The sequence below is a fragment of the Bombina bombina genome, chromosome 8 (genome assembly GCF_027579735.1).
Source record: "Bombina bombina isolate aBomBom1 chromosome 8, aBomBom1.pri, whole genome shotgun sequence".
Taxonomy (NCBI): Eukaryota; Metazoa; Chordata; class Amphibia; order Anura; family Bombinatoridae; genus Bombina; species Bombina bombina.
Window position 1 is genome coordinate 62444247 of NC_069506.1, and position 20565 is coordinate 62464811.

Sequence of the window (20565 nt, forward strand, 5' to 3'; positions counted from 1 at the left end):
TATCATTTACTCATTATTTATATCAATAGTTTTAATATTCTCCAACAGTAAGAACAAAATCTGAACATTTAACAGGATCAAATTGTGTAGACTTCCTAAAAAAAAATCAATTCTAAAGCGTATAGTTACAAGTAAAACTTTCAAAAGAACAAGTCCAATATTTTCTGCTCTGCATTTAAAAATAATACATTTTAAGCATTTCATTTTGTTTCTTATAAATAGCATTTTTGAACATGTATTTAATAAATACACTAAAAATATGTAGAAGAATCTTGTTTAAGGGCCATTATAGTGAAAAAACAACATGCTCTCATTCATGAGACCATGTAATTTTGTTACTATCGACCATGAAAATATGTGTTTAACCCTGCAAAGAGACTAAACACATATATAATAAGTATCCCTCTGGAGCAGCAGAGAACTGCTGGTCCCAAACGGAAACAGCCTAATCCAAACAGCAGTTCTTGTCGCATGACCCAGACGTTCAACTAGCGCTACTGATTAACTTGGTGGTACTCTGCAGCTCCCAAGCAGTACTTCAGCTATGTGTTTAACATATTTGCAGGGGTTTAAAAACAAAGCTTTGCAGGACTGATAGCTCTCATTTGTTAGAGCATATATATATTTTTTTACTATAATGGCCCTTTAAATATGAATTTAAAAAGCTCCAGTATTTGCCACAATATCATAAATTATATATAATGAATAATATATTTTATTGATCTTGTGAACTTGCTGAATAGCAGGCTTGTCCAATGAATACAGGGCCACAATTCAATCATTCAGAGGTTTCAAGTGCCCTCCACGTCTACAAAGTGACTATGTTTAACAGCTGGACCAATGGTTCTCAGTACTTTGATATTATAACAGGAATGTTCAAATCAATGCCAACCAAAGTGTACAGATGAAGATGTAGGAGACAGAATATTACTGTGTATGTGTTTATCTGGCCAATATGGAGATTCACATACATTTGGCTTATATGGACCTACTCTGGATACAATGAGAGCAGATGTTTTTATACATGCGTATAAACTGTTGTCAGATTATATACTCCTTTTATTTTCATTAAACTGTATTATACTATTTTGGCTTCTTCTCTTTCTCTATTTAAAACATCCAGCACCACTGCTGATGCAGTTTTATACAATTGGGCTCTACTTTATTTCTGGAGGCAAATAAGAACAACCCCAGCTGTATCACATGAGACTAAAGTGTACTACACAAGGCCCTTACCTCATTCTGATTAAGGTCTATGGATGTAACTAGATAACCATATGGAGAATTTTCTAATTTTATTGGATATCTTTCCAGGTAAACTCTGGGCTAATGTGCCGAAAGTGCAATTGATTGGATATAATGAATAGTACTGTGGATATTCCTTTTGGACAATCGAAAGTTGATTAGTTATATCCGGTTTTTGAATGTTACTTTCGTTTTCGAATGTTCATAATTAGATTGAATATCCACATTCGAAAATTTTGAATGTAACATTTGATTTAACAAATACTATTCAGAAGTTTAATAGTTCATGTGGTAGCGAATTTAGTTAATTGATACAAATATATCAATTTGAATCTTTCTATTTCAAATATTGCATTATTTGAATATTACATTTAAAGTGAAGGTAAACTTTGATGAATGAAAGCCCGTTTTTTTAAAATACTATTAAAAACAGGGGCACTTTCATTCATCAAAGTTTAGAAGGCAGCCATTTTGATTAAAAAACAAATTATGCTTACCTGATAAATGTATTTCTTTTTGGACACGATGAGTCCACGGATCATCTTAATTACTAATGGGATATTCACCTCCTGGTCAGCAGGAGGCGGCAAAGAGCACCACAGCAAAGCTGTTAAATATCACCTCCCTTCACTCCCAACCCAGTCATTCGACCAAACTCAAGGAGAGAAAGGAAGTAACAAGGTGCAGAGGTGTCTGAAGTTTATAAACCCAACAACCTGTTTCTACAAAAAACAAGGCGGGACCTGGACTCATCGGGGTCTATCTATCAAGCTCCGAACAGAGCTTGAAGGCCCGTGTTTCTGGCGAGTCTTCAGACTCGCCAGAAACACAAGTAATGCAGAAGCGGTCTAAAGACCGCTGCTCCATATCCCTGTCCGCCTGCTCTGATGAGGCGTACGGGAATCGCCGGAAATCAACCCAATCGAGTACGATCGGGTTGATTGACACCCCCCTGCTGGCGGCCGAGTGCAATGCTGAATACGGAGAGCGTATTGCTCTCCGCATTCAGCGATATCTGTCGGACCTGATCCGCAGTGTCAGATCAGGTCCGACAGACATATGATAAATAGGCCCCAATGTGTCAAAAAAGAAATAAATTTATCAGGCAAGCATAAATTTTATTTTCATTTTAATGACATGATGAGTCCACGGATCCTCTTAATTACTAATGGGATTCAATACCCAAGCTAGAGTACACAAATGATACGGGAGGGACAAGACAGGGAATCTAAATGGAAGGCACCACTGCTTGAAGAACCTTTCTCCCAAAAGCGGCCTCAGCCGAGGAAAAAGTGTCAAACTTGTAGAATTTTGAAAAAGTGTGAAGAGAAGACCAAGTTGCAGCCTTGCAAATCTGTTCCACTGAAGCTTCATTCTTGAATGCCCATGAGGAAGCAACAGCCCTTGTGGAATGAGCCGTAACTCTCTCTGGAGGCTGCTGTCCAGCAGTCTCATATGCAAAACGTATTATACTCTTCAGCCAAAAAGAAAGAGCAGTAGCCGTAGCTTTCTGTCCCTTAGGTTTTCCTGAAAAAAACACAAACAAGGCAGAAGACTGAGGAAATTCCTTAGTCTCCTGCAGGTAAAACTTTAAAGCACGAACCACGTCCAAATTGTGCAGAAGCCTTTCCTTCTGAGAGATAGGATTAGGACACAATGAAGGAACAACAATCCCCTGATTAATGTTCCTATCAGAAACAACTTTAGGAAGAAATCCTAATTTAGTACGTAAAACTACCTTATCTGAATGAAAAATAAGATAAGGGGACTCATACTGCAATGCTGAGAGCTCTGACACTCTGCGAGCAGAAGAAATAGCCACAAGAAATAAAACTTTCCAAGATAACAACTTAATATCTAAGGAATACATAGGTTCAAACGGAGCCCCTTGAAGAACTTTAAGAACCAAATTCTAACTCCATGGAGAAGTAACTGATTTGAACACAGGTCTGATCCTGACCAAGGCCTGACAAAATGATTGTACATCTGGAACATCTGCCAGACGTTTGTGTAACAAAATAGATAAGGCAGAGATTTGACCCCTTAGGGAACTTGTCGATAATCCTTTCTCCAAACCCTCTTGGAGAAATGATAAAATTCTAGGAATCCTAACTCTACTCCATAACAAGCCCTTGGACTCACACCAATACAGATATTTACGCCATATCTTATGGTAAATCTTTCTAGTTACAGGTTTACAAGCCTGAATCATGGTCTCAATGACCGATTCAGAAAAGCCGCGCTTGGATAAAATTAAGCGTTCAATCTCCACGCAGTCAACTTCAGAGAAACTAGATTTGGGTGAAGGAAGGGCCCTTGAATTAGAAGGTCCTTCCTCAACGGAAGTCTCCAAGGTGGCAGAGATGACATGTCCACCAGATCTGCATACCAAATCCTGCGAGGCCAAGCCGGTGCAATGAGGATCACTGATGCCCTCTCCCGATTGATTCGAGCAATGACCCGAGGGAAAAGAGCAAACGGAGGAAATAGATATGCTAGACTGAAGGTCCAAGGGACCGCCAGAGCATCTATCATTTCCGCCTGGGGGTCCCTGGACCTCGATCCGTATCTCATGAGCTTGGCATTCTGTCGAGATGCCATGAGATCTAATTTCCGGCTGACCCCACTTGAGAATCAGGCTGCGGAAGACTTCCGGATGGAATTCCCACTCCCCCAGATGAAAGGTCTGCCTGCTCAGGAAGTCCGCCTCCCAGTTCACCCCTGGGATGTGGATTGCCGATAGGCAGCAAGAATGGGCCTCCGCCCACTGAATTATTTTGGTTACCTCTGTCATCGCTAAGGAACTCCTCGTTTCTCCCTGATGATTGATGTAAGCCACTGAAGTTATATTGTCCAACTGGAACCTGATAAACTGGACCGAGGCTAACTGGGGCCAGGCCAGAAGAGCATTGAAGATCGCTCTCAGCTCCAGAATGTTTATAGGAAGAACAGACTCTGACTGTGTCCAAACTCCCTGAGCCTTTAGGGAGCCCCAGACTGCTCCCCACCCTAGAAGGCTGGTGTCTATTGTCACAATCACCCAAGATGGTTTGCAAAAGCAGGTTCCCTGGGAGAGATGATCCAGAGACAACCACCATTGAAGGGAATCACTTGTCTCCGGCTCCAGTAGTATTCGAGGAGACAAATCTGCATAATCTCCATTCCATTGCCTGAGCATGCTTAACTGCAGAGGTCTGAGGTGGAACCGAGCAAACGCGATGATGTCCATTGCCGCCACCATCAGCCCGATTACCTCTATGCACTGAGCCACTGACGGCCGAGGAGTGGACTGAAGGACTAGACAAGTATCGATAATCTTTGATTTCCTGACTTCTGTCAGAAAAATCTTCATTGATAGGGAATCTATTATGGTTCCCAAGAAAGTTACCCTTATATTTGGGACTAAGGAACTCTTTTCCAAATTTACCTTCCACCCGTGAGATCGCAGGAAGGATAACACTATGTCCGTGTGGGATCTTGCTTGTTGTAAGGATGGTGCCTGAACTAGGATGTCGTCCAGATAGGGCGCCACTGCGATGCCCCGTAACCGAAGCACCACCAACAGCGATCCCAGAACCTTTGCAAAAATTCTGGGAGCTGTGGCAAGACCGAAAGGAAGAGCCACAAACTGGAAGTGTTTGTCCAGAAAGGCAAACCTTAGGAACTTGTGATGATCCCTGTAAATGGGAACATGCAGGTACGCGTCCTTTAAATCCACAGTTGTCATAAATTGACCCTCTTGGATCAAAGGAAGAATGGAACAAATAGTTTCCATCTTGAAGGACGGTACCCTGAGAAATTTGTTTAAACTTTTGAGATCTAAAATTGGTCTGAAGGTTCCCTCTTTTTTGGGAACCACGAACAGATTGGAATAAAAACCCAGACCCTGTTCCTGTATTGGAACGGGAAAAATCACTCCCATGTCGGAGAGGTCTCCTACACAGTGTAAGAAAGCCTCTCTTTTTGTCTGGTCTGCAGATAATCTTGAAAGTAGAAACCTGCCTCTGGAAGGAAAACTTTTGAACTCTAAATTGTATCCCTGGGACAATATTTCTATTGCCCAGGGATCCTGAACATCTCGAACCCAAGCCTGAGTGAAGAAGGAAAGTTTGCCCCCTACAAGATCCGTCCCGGATCGGGGGCATGCCCTTCATGCTGTCTTTGATTTAATAGCAGGCTTTTTGGATTGTTTTCCCTTATTCCAAGACTGATTGGGTCTTCATGCAGGTTTAGACTGTTCCTGCTTGGAAGCGGTAGAGGAAGAATTTCCCTTGAAATTTCGAAAGGAACGAAAATTACTCTGTCGTCCTTTTTGTTTGTTTCTCTTATCCTGAGGGAGAAGATGACCTTTACCTCCCGTGATATCAGAGATAATTTCCGTCAAGCCAGGTCCAAACAAGGTCTTTCCCTTGTAAGGAATAGCTAGAAGCTTAGACTTAGAGGACACATCCGCAGACCAAGGTTTCAACTATAAGGCTCTGCGTGCTAGAATAGAGAAACCCAAAATCTTTGCTCCCAGTTTGATAATTTGAAGGGAAGCATCCGTAATAAAGGAATTAGCCAGTTTAAGAGCTTTTATCCTATCCTGGATTTCATCCAGAGAGGTTTCTGTCCTGAGAGCATCAGACAATGCATCAAACCAATATGTCGCTGCACTAGTGACGGTAGCAATGCATACAGCTGGCTGCCATTGTAAGCCCTGGTGTACATACATCTTTTTGAGTAGACCCTCTAATTTCTTGTCCATAGGATCTTTGAAAGCACAACTATCCTCTATGGGAATAGTAGTTCTCTTAGCTAAGGTGGAAACAGCTCCTTCCACCTTGGGAACTGTTTGCCAAGCCTCCTTAATAGAGTCGGCTATGGGAAACATCTTTTTAAATATAGGAGATGGAGAAAAAGGTATACCCGGTCTCTCCCACTCCTTAGCAATAATCTTAGAAGCTCGGTCAGGGACCAGAAACACGTCTGTCGAGGAAGGAACCTCAAAATATTTGTTCAGCTTACTGGATTTCTTAGGAACAACAACTACTGAGGAGTCGCTGTCGTCCAGTGTAGCTAAAACCTCCTTAAGTAACAGACGGAGGTGTTCTAGCTTAAACCTGAAAGATACCACTTCAGTATCAGCAAGAGGAATTACACTGTCCGAATCTGAAATTTCACCTTCAGCTGCTACTACGGTAGCCTCCTCTTCAGGCTTCTGGGAGGGGACCTCCGAAATAGCAACAACTGTGTCAGAAACCTCGCTTACTGAATGTCTGATTTTCCTCTTACGCATTCCCTGCAACACTGGAAAAGCAGACAACGCATCAGAAATTGTAGAAGACATGAGAGATGCGATGTCCCTTAAAGTAACTCTGGCGGGAGCTAGAGAGGAAGCACAGGGCACTGTTTGTGAGGGCGGTAAAATTTGGGACGCTTGGGGAGAAAGCTGCGGCATATATTGAATCTCCTCATTAGACTCCTGTACAACATCCGCTTAAGAAAAATTTTGCTCAGAAAAAATCTTTTCCCTATAATTTAAAGTCCTCTCAATACATGAGGGACAGATAAGGGATAGGTGGTTCCACATTGGCCTCAAAACACAAGGAGCAAGTGACATCTTGGTCCATACTGATTCACAATGAGTAAATTAATAAATAAAAAACCTCAAATATTAAGAAAAACTTTTATGATGAAAAAACATTACTGTGTCTTTAAATTTAAACAGGTAACTTTTTTACCAATTTATTTCAATTAGCAAAAAAACACAATTTGAAAACAATATAGACACCTCTACACCTCAGCAACTTTGCTGAGGTGCCTACCTGACTGTTAAAACCGGAGTTAATGTTCCTCCTCTTATGATGCAGGAAACAAACCGGAACTCAGCAGAGAGGATATCGACAACGTTAAATTCTAGAAACGCTTGCTCTAACGAAAACCATGCGTTTCTAGTAAAGCCCTGACTAACTCTAACACTGTCATCCTCGGAATACTTGAAAATATGTCCCAGACTGAGGCGCAATAAAAGTGGCGCGCAACTCAGCAAGGACCGCCTATCGTTGACGTTGCTATAGGAAAAACATCTCCCGATCGACATCTTTGTTAATAAAACCCGTCGGGAGATTCTAACCACCAGAGCAAGTTAAAAGCGCTTCACTCCCAGCCCCAGTGCCTGCAGCTATGGCTGTCAAAAGTCCTCTCCAGCCTAGGAGAGTTTATAGTGTGCCATCAACATAAAGTGACCTTTCATTTATGAGCCCTGTATGTTCTTGTTAATGTGCTAACTTTTTCTCTGAGAGTATTTTTTTTATTTTCTTGGCTCCAGAAATAAAAAAGCAGCACTTGCCTTACATCTGCCTGACAGCAAGGCAGCTCACAGGCTTGAGGGGTCCTCTCCCTCACATCGACCTGTGGAGAAAAAAAGGCTGAGTAAACTTACCTCAGGCAATAGGAGTTAGGGCAGCATGAAATACATGGAAGGCGCAGTGAGAATTATGTCCCACAAGTTCCCATTGCTCTAAAGCCACCACTGCTCTACTGAAGAGACTGATATGGACTACGGCTACACCCTAGGACAAAGCAGCAAAATCTTGTATCACTTTAAAAATAATAAACTCTTGATTGAAGAATCATAACTAACACCTCACTTTACCACTTCCTATCACTAACGTAGGCAAAGAGAATGACGGGTTGGGAGTGAAGGGAGGTGATATTTAACAGCTTTGCTGTGGTGCTCTTTGCCGTCTCCTGCTGACCAGGAGGTGAATATCCCATTAGTAATTAAGATGATCCGTGGACTCATCGTGTCATTAAAAATAAACTTACCTTTTTTTTCACAGCCAGAGCAGCTTCCCCCACCCGGAGATCCTCTCTTCACACGTCACCAATGACTAATCCAGCTTCCTCCAATCACAGCATGGCCTCAGGCAATGACTACCCTGGGGGGAAAGCCATGATTGGAGGAAGCTGGATTAGTCATTGATGACGTGTGAAGAGAGGATCTCCGGGTTGGGGAAGCTGCTCTGGCTGTGCAAAGAAGAGGTTTTTTTTAATCAAAACGGCTGCTTTGTAAACTTTGATGAATGAAAGTGCCCCTGTTTTTAATAGTATTTTTAAAAAACGGGCTTTCATTCATCAAAATTGACCTTCACTTTAAAGAGAGCATTAGAAATACTAATACAAATATATTGAGTCAAATTTTTTAATTTGAATATTGCATAATTCAAATTAATTATTATAACATTTTTAATGGAATATTACATTTAAAAAAGCATTCGAAGTACTATTACATTAAACAAATGTTAGAATGTTGTACAAACTTTCAAAATTCTAAACGAACAAACGAATGTGTTTAAATTCATTTAATTTTTCGAATGTTGCAAAACATTCGTCTATCCCTAGTAAATTCTAGCTATTTATTATTTCATAACAACTCAAACAAGAGGTACTTTATGATGCACTGCCCATTCCTCTCTCTCTCTCTCTCTCTCTCTCTCTCTTGTATCTACTATTTCAAGATTTAGAGGGTATCAGTTGGAAAAGGGAAACTCATCAAATCAAATCTGGGACGTTGCTGCACAAGTAAATACCAGGACTCCATCTATATACATATGGAACTTATATATTTGGTCCAATGTGATATCGGACATTGAGTTCCCATTATCGGTTTTGTGTCACTATTTTATAAGTTTGTTACATTCTGCTATTTAGCCTTTTTTACAAGTTGTCTCTTCGTGTTGTATATACCAAGCTTATTTGTCCTAACAATACTTTTAAGGTCAGATATTCTGCTTCTCCAGATATATAAATTCATATATGTAATATCAAGAGTTAAACATGTTTTTTTTTTTATTCCTACTTCCATCGTAACAACATTTTTAAAATCACAAAAGAATTTTGAATGCTATGCCAGTTTTGTTTTTCTCAGGGAGCCCATTGTGCTGTAATTAAAAAAAAAAAACAAAAGAAAAAAAAACACACAGGTGCTAGATGGGTTTTTTTGGTATAATTTTGGTATATATTTTTGAAAAGGAAAATAGTGCCATCTTGTGTTACAGGATTTTTGTTGGTCATTAAAAAAAATACATTATGTTTCTGTTTACAAGTAACCAGACATATTGACCAAATTACACAGATAGGATTAACCTGAGATGACTCCAAAACCTGCCACATAGGCTACTGAATATATTCTTAGCTGATATATTATTTCACACATCACTCCACACAAATTCTCCACCTTGGACTATTACTGCAATATAATATAAATACTTGTACTTTTTATTTAATCATTATTTGGAAGATGCTATTTATAATTCTTATTTCCCTACAACTTCATGTCTCTTTCTAAGGCCCCAGAAACAGACATGTTGATTTGTTTGTACGGTTAAACCTGTTAATCTAAAAGGCTTATCTGTACGTTGTCCATGTGAGTTGATTGATTCTGGTGCATTAGCTACTACTTTAACTTTATTTGACCCTTTAGGTGCTAAGCTGAATTTAATATTTTTCTGTTTTTTACTATTTTCAAAAAACATTTTTTTTTACTTTTTTATTTTCCCCCCAGATCCCTAAGACTTATACCATTGTAAAGATCAGGCGATTACCTTTCCAATGGTGGGGGTCTTGGGGGTCTGTAGCTGCTTAGATCCATAAGATACAGGTTTCTAAGCAGCATGCCTCCTTTCCCTATACTTTGTATTGACAATTTTAAATAAAGTTGCGCAGTGACGTCATCACGTCATTGCGCGTGACGTCACCGCATGTAACGGGTAGCCCCAGCGATGCCTGTCACTATGCAGGCCCGATCGCCGGGGTAGGAGCGGGTGGGGACCCCCAGATTGCAAAAAAGGTAGTTGAGTGCTAATGACGACTCTGAGCCGTCATTAGCGCTCAAGGGGTTAAATGGACCGTGTACTCAAGACAAGCTGAAAGTTCATTGTATTTAAAGGGATACTAAGCCCAAATTATTTATTTCATGATTCGGATAGAGCATGCAATTTTAAGCAACTTTCAATTTACTCCTATTCTAAATTTTTCTTCGTTCTCATGGTATCTTTATTTGAAAAAGCAGGAATAAAAGCTTTGGAGCCGGCCCATTTTTGGTTCAGTACCTGGGTTACGCTTGCTGATTGGATGGCTAAATGTAGCCACCAATAAGCAAGCGCTATCCAGGGAACTGAACCAAAAATAGGCTGGCTCCAAAGCTTTCATTCCTGCTTTTTCAAATAAAGATACCAAGAGAACGAAGAAAAATTGATAATAGGAGAAAATTAGAAAGTTGCTTAAAATTGCCTGCTCTATCTGAATCATGAAATAAAATATTTGGGTTTACTATCCCTATAAAGCTGATGCAGGAACACCCTTTAAAAAGGGCTGGGCTCCTTCATCCACTAAACCATTTAATACACTCCCCAGCAGGTAAAATGATTAATTGGGATTGCATTAAATTGGAGAAGTTTTTACATTACACTGTGCCTTTAAGTTTAAGCTACTGTTGAGCTGCTCCTGTGTTGACATAGGAAATAGTGGACAGATTTTGTCTCTGATATTTTATTACAAATTTAGAAGTCCGCTTCTTACCTTTCAGCTGAGTACTGACTACTAAATTGGTTTCAAATGACAAGTTTAAAGTTGTTCGAGAGCAAGAAAAACATAAATTATGCTTGCCTGATAATTTTCTTTTCTTCTGACGGGAAGAGTCCACAGCTGCATTAATTTCTTTTGGGAAATACAGAACCTGGCCACCAGGAGGAGACAAAGACACCCCAGCCAAAGGCTTAAATACCTCCCCCACTTCCCTCATCCCCCAGTCATTCTGCCAAGGGAACATAGATAGATAAAAACACGGCCGGGAGCTGTGGACTCTTCCGTCAGAAGAAAAGAAAATTATCAGGTAACCATAATTTATGTTTTTCTTCTTAAACGGGAAGAGTCCACAGCTGCATTCATTACTTTTGGGAAAACAATACCCAAGCTAGAGGACAGTGAATGCAAACAAAGGGTGGGTACAAAGGCGGCCCCTTCGAAAGGCACCACAGCCTGAAATTACCCGACAACCTATAAAAATATAGACGACACGGGTGAAAAACCGAAGCCCAGGTAACTGCACATTAGTTACACTACCAGCAAGCCGAACTAGAGACCACTCAGTCCCAGAGTCCGTCAAGCCCAAACAGCCTCTGAGGAGTCAGCCCCGCGGGTCACGACTCCCATGAAGGTACCCAGCCATAAGACAAGGACCGATATCTATCCCCGAAAAGGAGAACAGATTCCCAGGAAAAATCCAAAGGATCAGTCCATACGACTCAACAGACATAAAGCAACCCAAGGTTGTCTCACGATAGTAGTGCCCAGGGAGACGAACTCCCTAGAAACACAAGGGCCGAATAAAAAAGTGATCCATGGAGTTAACCGCTGATCGGAGCAGAGGCAGATGTGAGGAGTTCCGTTAGCATTAGAGAATAAAACTTGGATTTAGCTAACAAAACCTTCCAAAAACTAAGGGACCTATGCTCAAGCAGTAAAGCATACTCCAGAACTCACGGGGACATTAATTATTGCACATTTGGACTGTGAGAATCGTTGTAATCGCTCCCTCTGAGTTAACCCCAGGAGCTGACTTCTAAAGAGACTGCTAGTTCGTCACACCGCAGTTACCTCCAGCTCCGGAGGGTCAGGGCCCCGCTCCGGAGCCCCTGTGCCTATTGCCAAGCCTGATTTACACCTCAGTGACGAGAGGATAGATCCTCCATCAGGTCCGTTATCGCTCCGTGACCTCCGCATCTCAGGTATCAGGGACCCACAGATCCGGGAGGTGCTATCGGACTCTCACTCTGCCATCGGAAGCCATAGTCACAGTAGCCAGGGTGAACTTACGTTCAAGCCAGCACCGCAAGGAGAAGCATCGGAAGCGACGCCATACCCTGGTGTGGCGCGAACAGCCGCCATCTTTGGCCTAGTGTCCCAGAGGACGCGCACCATCTAACTACCTACAGATTGCCGCCTCGGCTGGGGAGGTACCAGATAACAGCTTTCTGTGCCCAAACTGGACAAACTAACATCTCCCCAGTCAGACGTTCCAGCTTTTATCAAGCCCACGTGGAGGACTAAGGCTCAGTGTACCAGGAGTCAGGCTTCTCGCGGTAATAGATTCCTCTGTCTCCCCACTCTTAATTCAAGACCCTTAAAACCCAGCTACATCCGTCGCTGAATTAGTGAGGGTGGATCCAGGATTTACTCTTCTGGGATTATCTGTGTGCACCACTAAACATATTCATAAGGGGAATAGAGACTGTAAGTCAAACTAGGTGCTGAGGAGCTAGCCTGGCTGGGCCGTAAGTCTTACAATAGCCCTATATAACTAGCCTGCATACATATACCAACTACTCACCATCCTCAAGCCCTGAACCTACCTAGATATCCCGTAAGCACCCTGAGCATTTTAGTCCTCTCTTCTATAGGCCTATTACCACCAAAACCACTCTCCTGCCATTTCCCACTGGGGTTCTCTCAGTGGGTCATATCCCATTTACCTTTTCCCACATCATCATTAGCTGACAACCTCCCCTGGGAGAGAGGCCTTTCTACTTGCCAATTTACTTTTTTCCAAAAGAGTATGTGTAACCGCATAATGGCCTAGGGGAGGCGACAGAGGCTAAGTGGAGGTGTGATGCCGGAGGTCCCATTTATATAATTAAATTCCAGGTACAAAGTGTGTAGCTATAAGGGTGATCCAAGCCATTACATCCCAAATACTGCTATGTCTCAACACAACAAGAGAAAGTCCAAATTGGTTACCCAACCCCAGGAGAACTGTTGTAGACCATTTCAAGGCTACCCCTAGAGAAGATAGAAGTTCTTCCACTGAGAGTACCTACTCCATAAACGATCAGGAAACCAATCCTGAGTCCAGTGCCCACATGGCGGAACCTCCACTTCTTGACAACATGGCGGCTACTATAGTAGACACGCTATCAAAACGTATGATAAACCTACAGGACACGCTCACTAGGGCCATTAAGGGGTCTGCAGCAGAATTGCGCAAAGATATGGCAGTGATTGGAGAGAGAACGGAAGCTCTAGAGAGGAAACAGGAAGACCTAGCTGTGGACCATAAAAATTGGAGGCCATACTCTCAGAACCTAGCCATCCAAATTTCAGATCTGGAACTTAAACTGTCAGATCTAGAGGATAGATCCAGAAGGAATAACCTGAGGTTCCGGGGAGTATCTGTGGAGGTTACAACTGGTGATTTAGAGAGTTTCATCAAAGAGTTTTGCATCCAATTCCTGACTGATCTCGACACCCCAGGCTTTCTTCTGGACAGGGTCCACCACACTCCAAGACCTCGCAATATCTCTGCAGATAAACCCAGAGATGTTTTAGCTAGGATCCATTTTTTCTGAGAGAATTGGCTAGTAGGCCGTCAATTTCAATCCATCTCGGTGTTTCCTGACTTGTCCCAATTCACGATACAGAGACGCAGATCCTTTACTCCATTCACACAGGTTCTAAGACAACACAACGTAAAGTACCGCTGGGGATACCCAACTAAGCTAATAGTCAACAGAAATGGATCTCTGCACACGGTCTCCTCAGTTAATGATGGCATGGACCTTCTCAAAAAATGGGACTTAAAGAGACTTTCATCTAAACTGGGTGAGGTGACCCTTCCAGTACCACCTCTTCAAGTGTCAGCACCTGAATGGTCACAACTCCCCCAGCGTCCGACTACAGGACGGTGTCCCGGGGATGCTGGGGCCTCCACTCAGAAACAAGTTCCAGAAGATGATATTTGAATTTCCAGTTGCCCTTATGTTATCAGACTCAGTTACATCCAGACGACTAGGAGGGAACTTTAGCACTTGGAATAATGGTGCTAGGTTGTAATTCCTAGAAACAAATAATGTTAACTTTCATGGGCCCTCCTTTGTTTTAGGTCAACTTAATAGTTTTCTCGCTATCCTCCTGGGTTTCAGTTAACATCATCCTGGGGAGACTCACCTATCCCAGCCACCAGTTAGTTGCCATACCATATCTCCCACCAGGTATTTTTTGGAATCCATTAAGCAAAGATAAGGGGTCCCCCCCACAAGCAGTGGTTTATATGATAGGTTCTTAATTAATAATGAGACTAGTAGTCAGTCTTATTGTATACCCACCGTCTAAACCCCCCCCAGTTTAGGAGTATTAGCAGAGAGGGGGCTACAACTCTAGGATAGTATTAGGCTCTTCAATCCATGTATTGTAATGCACGTCTATATAATTACAACATACCATGATAGATTAGGGAAATAAAGAGCGAGCTAATGTCCTATCTAGTAGATTATAGGGCCCCAGGGTATAGCACAGATAAGTTTAAAATCAATCCCATGGGTACTTAGCGCCTATTCTATTTATCATTACATCCTGGGGGGCGCTCCATGTCGGGTATTTCTTGATGTCACTCTACGCTAGCTTAGTCTCTGCTATAAAGATAGCCCCTAAGAACATGGCCCTGATCCTGCTCGTTCCTCATATACGTTAAACCTGTAGGGGGTACAGATATATATTAGTCCCGGGGAGTTGCCCTCCAGCTTAATTACTGAAATGAGGTATGCTGTTAATGTTTTCAAGTTTAGATGTTGACCTTGTTTATTTCTTTTTTTTTTATAGGTTGTTACTGAGTTATGTTTAAAGTTTTTTACTGGCTACACACTAAATTGTACTAATATTAGCTGCACGATCCCTAAATGGCGCTCTCCCTATCTTTAGACCCATCCCGACTACCTAGACGGGCTTTTTGCCTCTCCTTATCTAGAAGAAAGATGGTTTAGTCCTATACTATGTTATGAATGAGGTGGGCGCCACACCTTCCCTTCCTTTAAAGTAAATGTTGTATTAAGAAATGGGATTACCCTCCCCCTTCTCCTTTTAGTGTTGAGTCCTAGGGCTCCTTAGTTAATCTTGCCTAATTCCTCCATGTGGCCCCTTGTTAGCGGCTAGCCTGTAGTTTTGTCCTAGGATTTCCTTGGGATATCCCCCCCCCCCACTCAGTTGTTTCTCATCTTGATGAGATCAAGGAATTTGCATATCCTTTGGATATATTTGTGAGTTCCTTGTTAGGTGGTGAATAGTGCCGCCAATTTCTGTAGTATTGAACATTAATAGTTACAGAACTGGTTTAGTAGTACATACAGTCATTGTCACTCCACCTCCCGCATCTTTTGCTTGTGTACAGTACCCTGGGGACAGACACTTCTATAACATAATTTTGTTCTATTCTTCGTGACTGTGTCTGCCTCTGTACTAAAACGATATTTGTCTCCTATTAGTTGACACCTAGACACTCAGTCGACACGGTATGAAACTCTACATCTCTCATCGACCGCGTGTAAATCCTGGTGCCCAGGTAGGTGGAGTTCCCTTCCTCCCTTACTTCCTTTTCACTACCTTCTCTTTCTCGCTACTACTGTTCTTCTTTCCACCTCTTTCCCATCCCTCCTCTCTTGCTATGGAGAACAATTTAGGTAACCTTACCTTCGCATCTTTGAACTGTAAGGGTTTGAATTCCCCAACAAAACGTAGTCTTTTAAGCAACTTCATGAATGCCAACAAAGTTAAAATTGTATTTGCCCAAGAGACGCACTGGTTACACAACTTGGTCCCGGTATTTAAATCTCAACACTATACTAACTTTGTCTCAGCTTCCCATTCAGAAAAAACCAGAGGAGTCGCTATATTTATTCATAGACAAGTCAGCTATGAGAGAATTTACTTGGAGTCAGATCCAGATGGTAGATTCCTCGTTCTCATTTGTAAACTAGACGGTCAAATATACACTTTGGTTAATTTATACGCACCGAACTAAAATCAACCTAGATTCCTCAAGACCATACTACAAAACTTAAGTAGAATCAAGTCAGGCAGATTGTTGGTTGGAGGCGACTTCAATATGATTTGGGACCCCCTTCTAGATAAAAAAAGTCAGCCAAGGTAAAACTATAGACCCATATTCAATCACAGCTACAAAGAAATTTAGAGATCTCATTTCCCAACACAATTGACTGTATATGACGTTTGGCGTGCTTGCCACCCTACAGCTAAAGAGTATACGTATTTCTCTAGGCCACACAACTCCTACTCACGACTTGACTATTTTTTCACGGACACCTGGACGTTAAATAAAGTTAGGGTTGCCTCGATTAGGTCTTGCTCCTGGTCTGACCATGACGCTCTCACATTGTCACTGGACTCTAACTTAGCTTCCTCCCGGACCCCAAGTTGGAAACTACATGATTCTCTATGGTCTGATCCTGACTTTCAACCTCTAATTCAGTGCTCTATCCGAGAGTTTCTGTCCCATAATATCGACTCTATCTCTTCTTACCAAACTATTTAGGTGGCCTTAAAGGCCTTCATTCGAGGTGATTGTATTCACAAACAAGCCTCTCTTAAAAAATTAAAGGGAGTGCCCTTGGGTCTCCTAGTTGCCAGTCTCAGAACAAAGGAAAATCTTAATAAGGATAACCCAACCCCTGAAGTAGCAGCAGAAGTAGAGGCTCTACGTAGCCAAATCAGTGAGATAGAGACCACCCGGGTTCAGGATGCAGTGCATAGATTTAAGCAACTCCTCTACTATCAGGGTAATAAGGCATCCACTATTCTGGCCCGAAGGTTGAGGGTGAGATGTGCGAGCTCTCGCATTCATTCCATTGACTCTGAAGGTCAACGGGTCACCTCCCCTAGAGATATTGGAGAAACATTTGCAACCATTTATTCCAACTAATACAACCTACACAAAAGCGAACAGGAAGATACCCTTCTCCATGACAAAATCCAGACCTTCTTAGGAGAGTTGGGACTACCCACCATATCTCAGAAGGATGTAGACACATTCCTAGCCCCGATCTCGGCCCTCGAGATAAAGGAAGTGGTCAGCCAACTTCAAAATAGAAAGGTGCCGAGCCCGGATGGGTTCCCAGCCTTGTTTTACAAAACCTTTAGGACTTGATATCTCACCCCTCCTTCTCCAGGCTTTTGGCGACGCCAGAGAAAAGAGGTCCTTTAGGAGCGAACTACTGGAAGCAACGGTTCTTACTATCCCGAAACCTAATAAAGATCCATCTCAGTGTGGTAAATACCGACCAATCTCGCTCATTAATATAGACGTCAAACTGTACTCAAAATTATGGGCCAACAGATTACACCTTATTTTTCCCACTCTGCTTCACCCTGACCAAGTTGGATTTACCTGGGGCAGAGAGGGTCCGGACAACACCAGACGCCTGTTAAACATCTTTTCCAAGGCAGATAGACTGAAGGTTCCCATGCTGGCCCTGTCCCTGGACGCAGAAAAAGCGTTTGACAGGGTCAGATGGGAATACATTTGGAAGGTTCTGTTTCGGTTTGGGTTCCCAGAAGAGGTGGTCCTCTCCATCCAAGCCCTTTATGCTTCTCCAAGCGCCAGAGTCAGAGGCCTAGGTTTCTGCTCTTCAACATTCCCTATCACCAATGGGACGAGACAGGGCTGTCCTCTCTCGCCCATAATTTTTGCCCTGGCAATTGAACCTTTGGCACAAGCCATAAGGAACTCTGCCTTGATTTGAGGGGTTCCTATAAGTAGACGGGAGGACGAACTGGGAGGAGGGGGTGAAAGAATTGCTTTATTCGCAGATGACATCACCCTCTTTCTGACTAACCCCATAGGCTCCCTTCCGGCTCTATTCAAGATTATAACCCAATTCAGTTCCTTAAGCTACTACAAACTTAACTTTACCAAGATGGAAGCGTTGGCCATTAATATTCCACAATTCGAGCTTCGGAAACTCTTACACACTTGGGTGTCCAACTAGACCCAAATTTATCTAGGGTTCGCGAGAATTATGACAAGCTTCTGGGGGAAACTAAGGCTTTACTTAACTCCTGGACTTTCCATGAAGTGTCCTGGTTGGGGCGTATTGCCTCGGTCAAAATGACAATCCTCCCGAAGATTCTATACTACTTTCGGTGTCTCCCGTTGAATTTACCCCGAGATCTTCTGAATAAGTTCCAGGCCTTAATAACCCGCTATATCTGGCAGGGGAAAAAGCCTAGAATCTCTAGAAAAACGCTACAAAAACCCTTCCACCTAGGAGGGGTTTCCCTCCCAAATGTTTCTGTGTACTATGAGGCGGCTCGGCTCACACACATTTCCCACTGGGGTACGAAGGACTCGACGAAGTGCTGGAAGAGGGTTGAACAGTTTTCCCTACCAGGGGGTATCATTCTTAGCGATCTTCCGTGGCTACCTGACTATATAGTAGACAATTCACTTATTCAAAATCTAATCGTAAAGCAAGCCCTAGATTGTTGGAAGACTATCAGACATTACTCGGAAATTGTTCCCCACCCATCCCCGATCCATTCTATCTCAGGCTTGCTTCGTGGTCTCCCGAACTCCCATATCTCCCATTGGAGACAATGGGACATAGCAAATGTCTCGGACCTATATAAACAGAATACACTACAGTTAGCAGACCCAGCTCCTATAGAAGGAGGGGACCCCCCTCCACCATGGTTCCAATTTGAAAGGTTTAGACTTCACAGGTTCCTATCTAGCTGGGGCTTTCCACACTCAGACCTTAGAACTCAAACCGCCTGGGAACAGAAATGGAGGTCAGGATCAAATTTGTCGAGATCCCTATCATTCCACTATATGTCAATTATGAAGGAGGTGAGTGAGGGTGCAGTTTGGCAGTTGAGGGCCTGGGAGCATGACATAAGCATCAAAATTACGGACAAGACCTGGTTGCAGGCCTTCTACCTTACAAAGAAGACGCTCCACTGCGCTAATTCCATTGAATTATATGTCAAAGTGTCCCTTAGATGGCACTATATGCCTTTGAGGCTGGAGCAGATGGCAAGGTCACATTCGCCACTATGCTGGAGGAATTGCGACCAGACAGGTTCAGATCTTCATATCTGGTGGTCATGTCCGATGCTCAGAGAATTATGGGAGGAGGTATATAGGATGTGCGACTTAGCTGGGATAATACTCCCGAGAGAGCCCAAAGTGGCCCTCCTGAATATTTTTCCACGGAACCTACCTAAAACACATAGACAATTGGCCATCTTTATTTTTGCAGCCACCAAGATCTCAATTGCTAGACAATGGAGACAACCCAGCCCGTCCATGTTAGCCATGATCCAGAAGTCCCTGAAAACATATGCTTCAATGGAACGGGGATTCTACCAACATCTAAACAAAATTGACTCCTACTGGAAAATTTGGGATCTTTGGTCCCATAGACAGGATCCACATGACATCCCTTGATTCTCTCCATGGCTAACTCTAAAACCTATGTGCTAGTGCACTACTAAACAGTGGTCTATTCTGTAGGAGAGGAGAACCCCTCCCATTCACCTTTTTCTTCCCCCCTGTTTCACACTGTACTTTTCCTACCTTCTTTCCCAATTGGCCCTTTTCCTTCCCTCCCCTACTCCGATTGCCTGGGCACCGAGAGATAAATAGAGGAGGCCAGATTGTGGAGATTTATTGGCCTCCTGCTCCTCAGCTTAGTTGGTTGATATCTCTTCTAACCGATGTTAAAAATAGCCATCCTCAAAGAGCCTCCAGGCTCTTGAGCCCAAACTATAAATAGTTTAGAACTCTTTCTCTTATAGCTTGATAGGCAAACACATCACCGTTAGAAACTTGAAAAATGTGAACAACACTAGATTCCCATTCAATCTGATCCGAACCAGAAGCAGAGGTTAGATGCATGACCCTGGGTGGTGGAGTAGCAATTGACTAAAGCCCTTAAAGCCCAGAAAATCCACCTTGAGGTACTAACTGGTATGTTTTAAACAGGTTTTTCTATATAACATGATGTCAGTAATGTTAAACCAGTACTTGTTCTTTACTCTATGTATAGTCTCATGCATTTCTGTAAAGAAGAGTGTCAAGTTCCCCCCTGTAACCCTTGGGGACATGTTTGATTTAATTTGCATGTATTCTACCTAGATTACCTCAATAAAAATCTTTATCGAAAAAAAAAAAAAGATCCATACACAGGGAAACATGTCCCAAAAAGGACTCGAGGGACACTCTCATATCCCTGATCCAGTCACATACCCTAAGGTACTTTAGAAAAACAAGAGTTCCCTGTTGCCTCATATCAGATCGAAACCTGCCGGCTAGGCCAGCAGAGACAGCAGCAATAGGATAATTATCCCAGCAGTTATGAAAGAGCTCTCCAAGAGAACACCAAACCGTCTGAACAGGAACTCTAAATGACCAGCTTCCAGGTAGGAAAGCTGACTCAACCATCGCGAAACCCAAACCACCGAAAGGCGTGTTAAAGCCTGCTAGTACAC

The 20565-nt window shown here is 42.6% G+C and overlaps 1 protein-coding gene across 1 annotated transcript in view; it reads right to left on the bottom strand.

The window, feature by feature from the left end:
- RNF207 (ring finger protein 207) overlaps positions 1-20565 on the bottom strand; it is a 350080-nt gene that overhangs the window by 150961 nt on the left and 178554 nt on the right. The gene's annotated exons all lie outside the window — the stretch shown is intronic.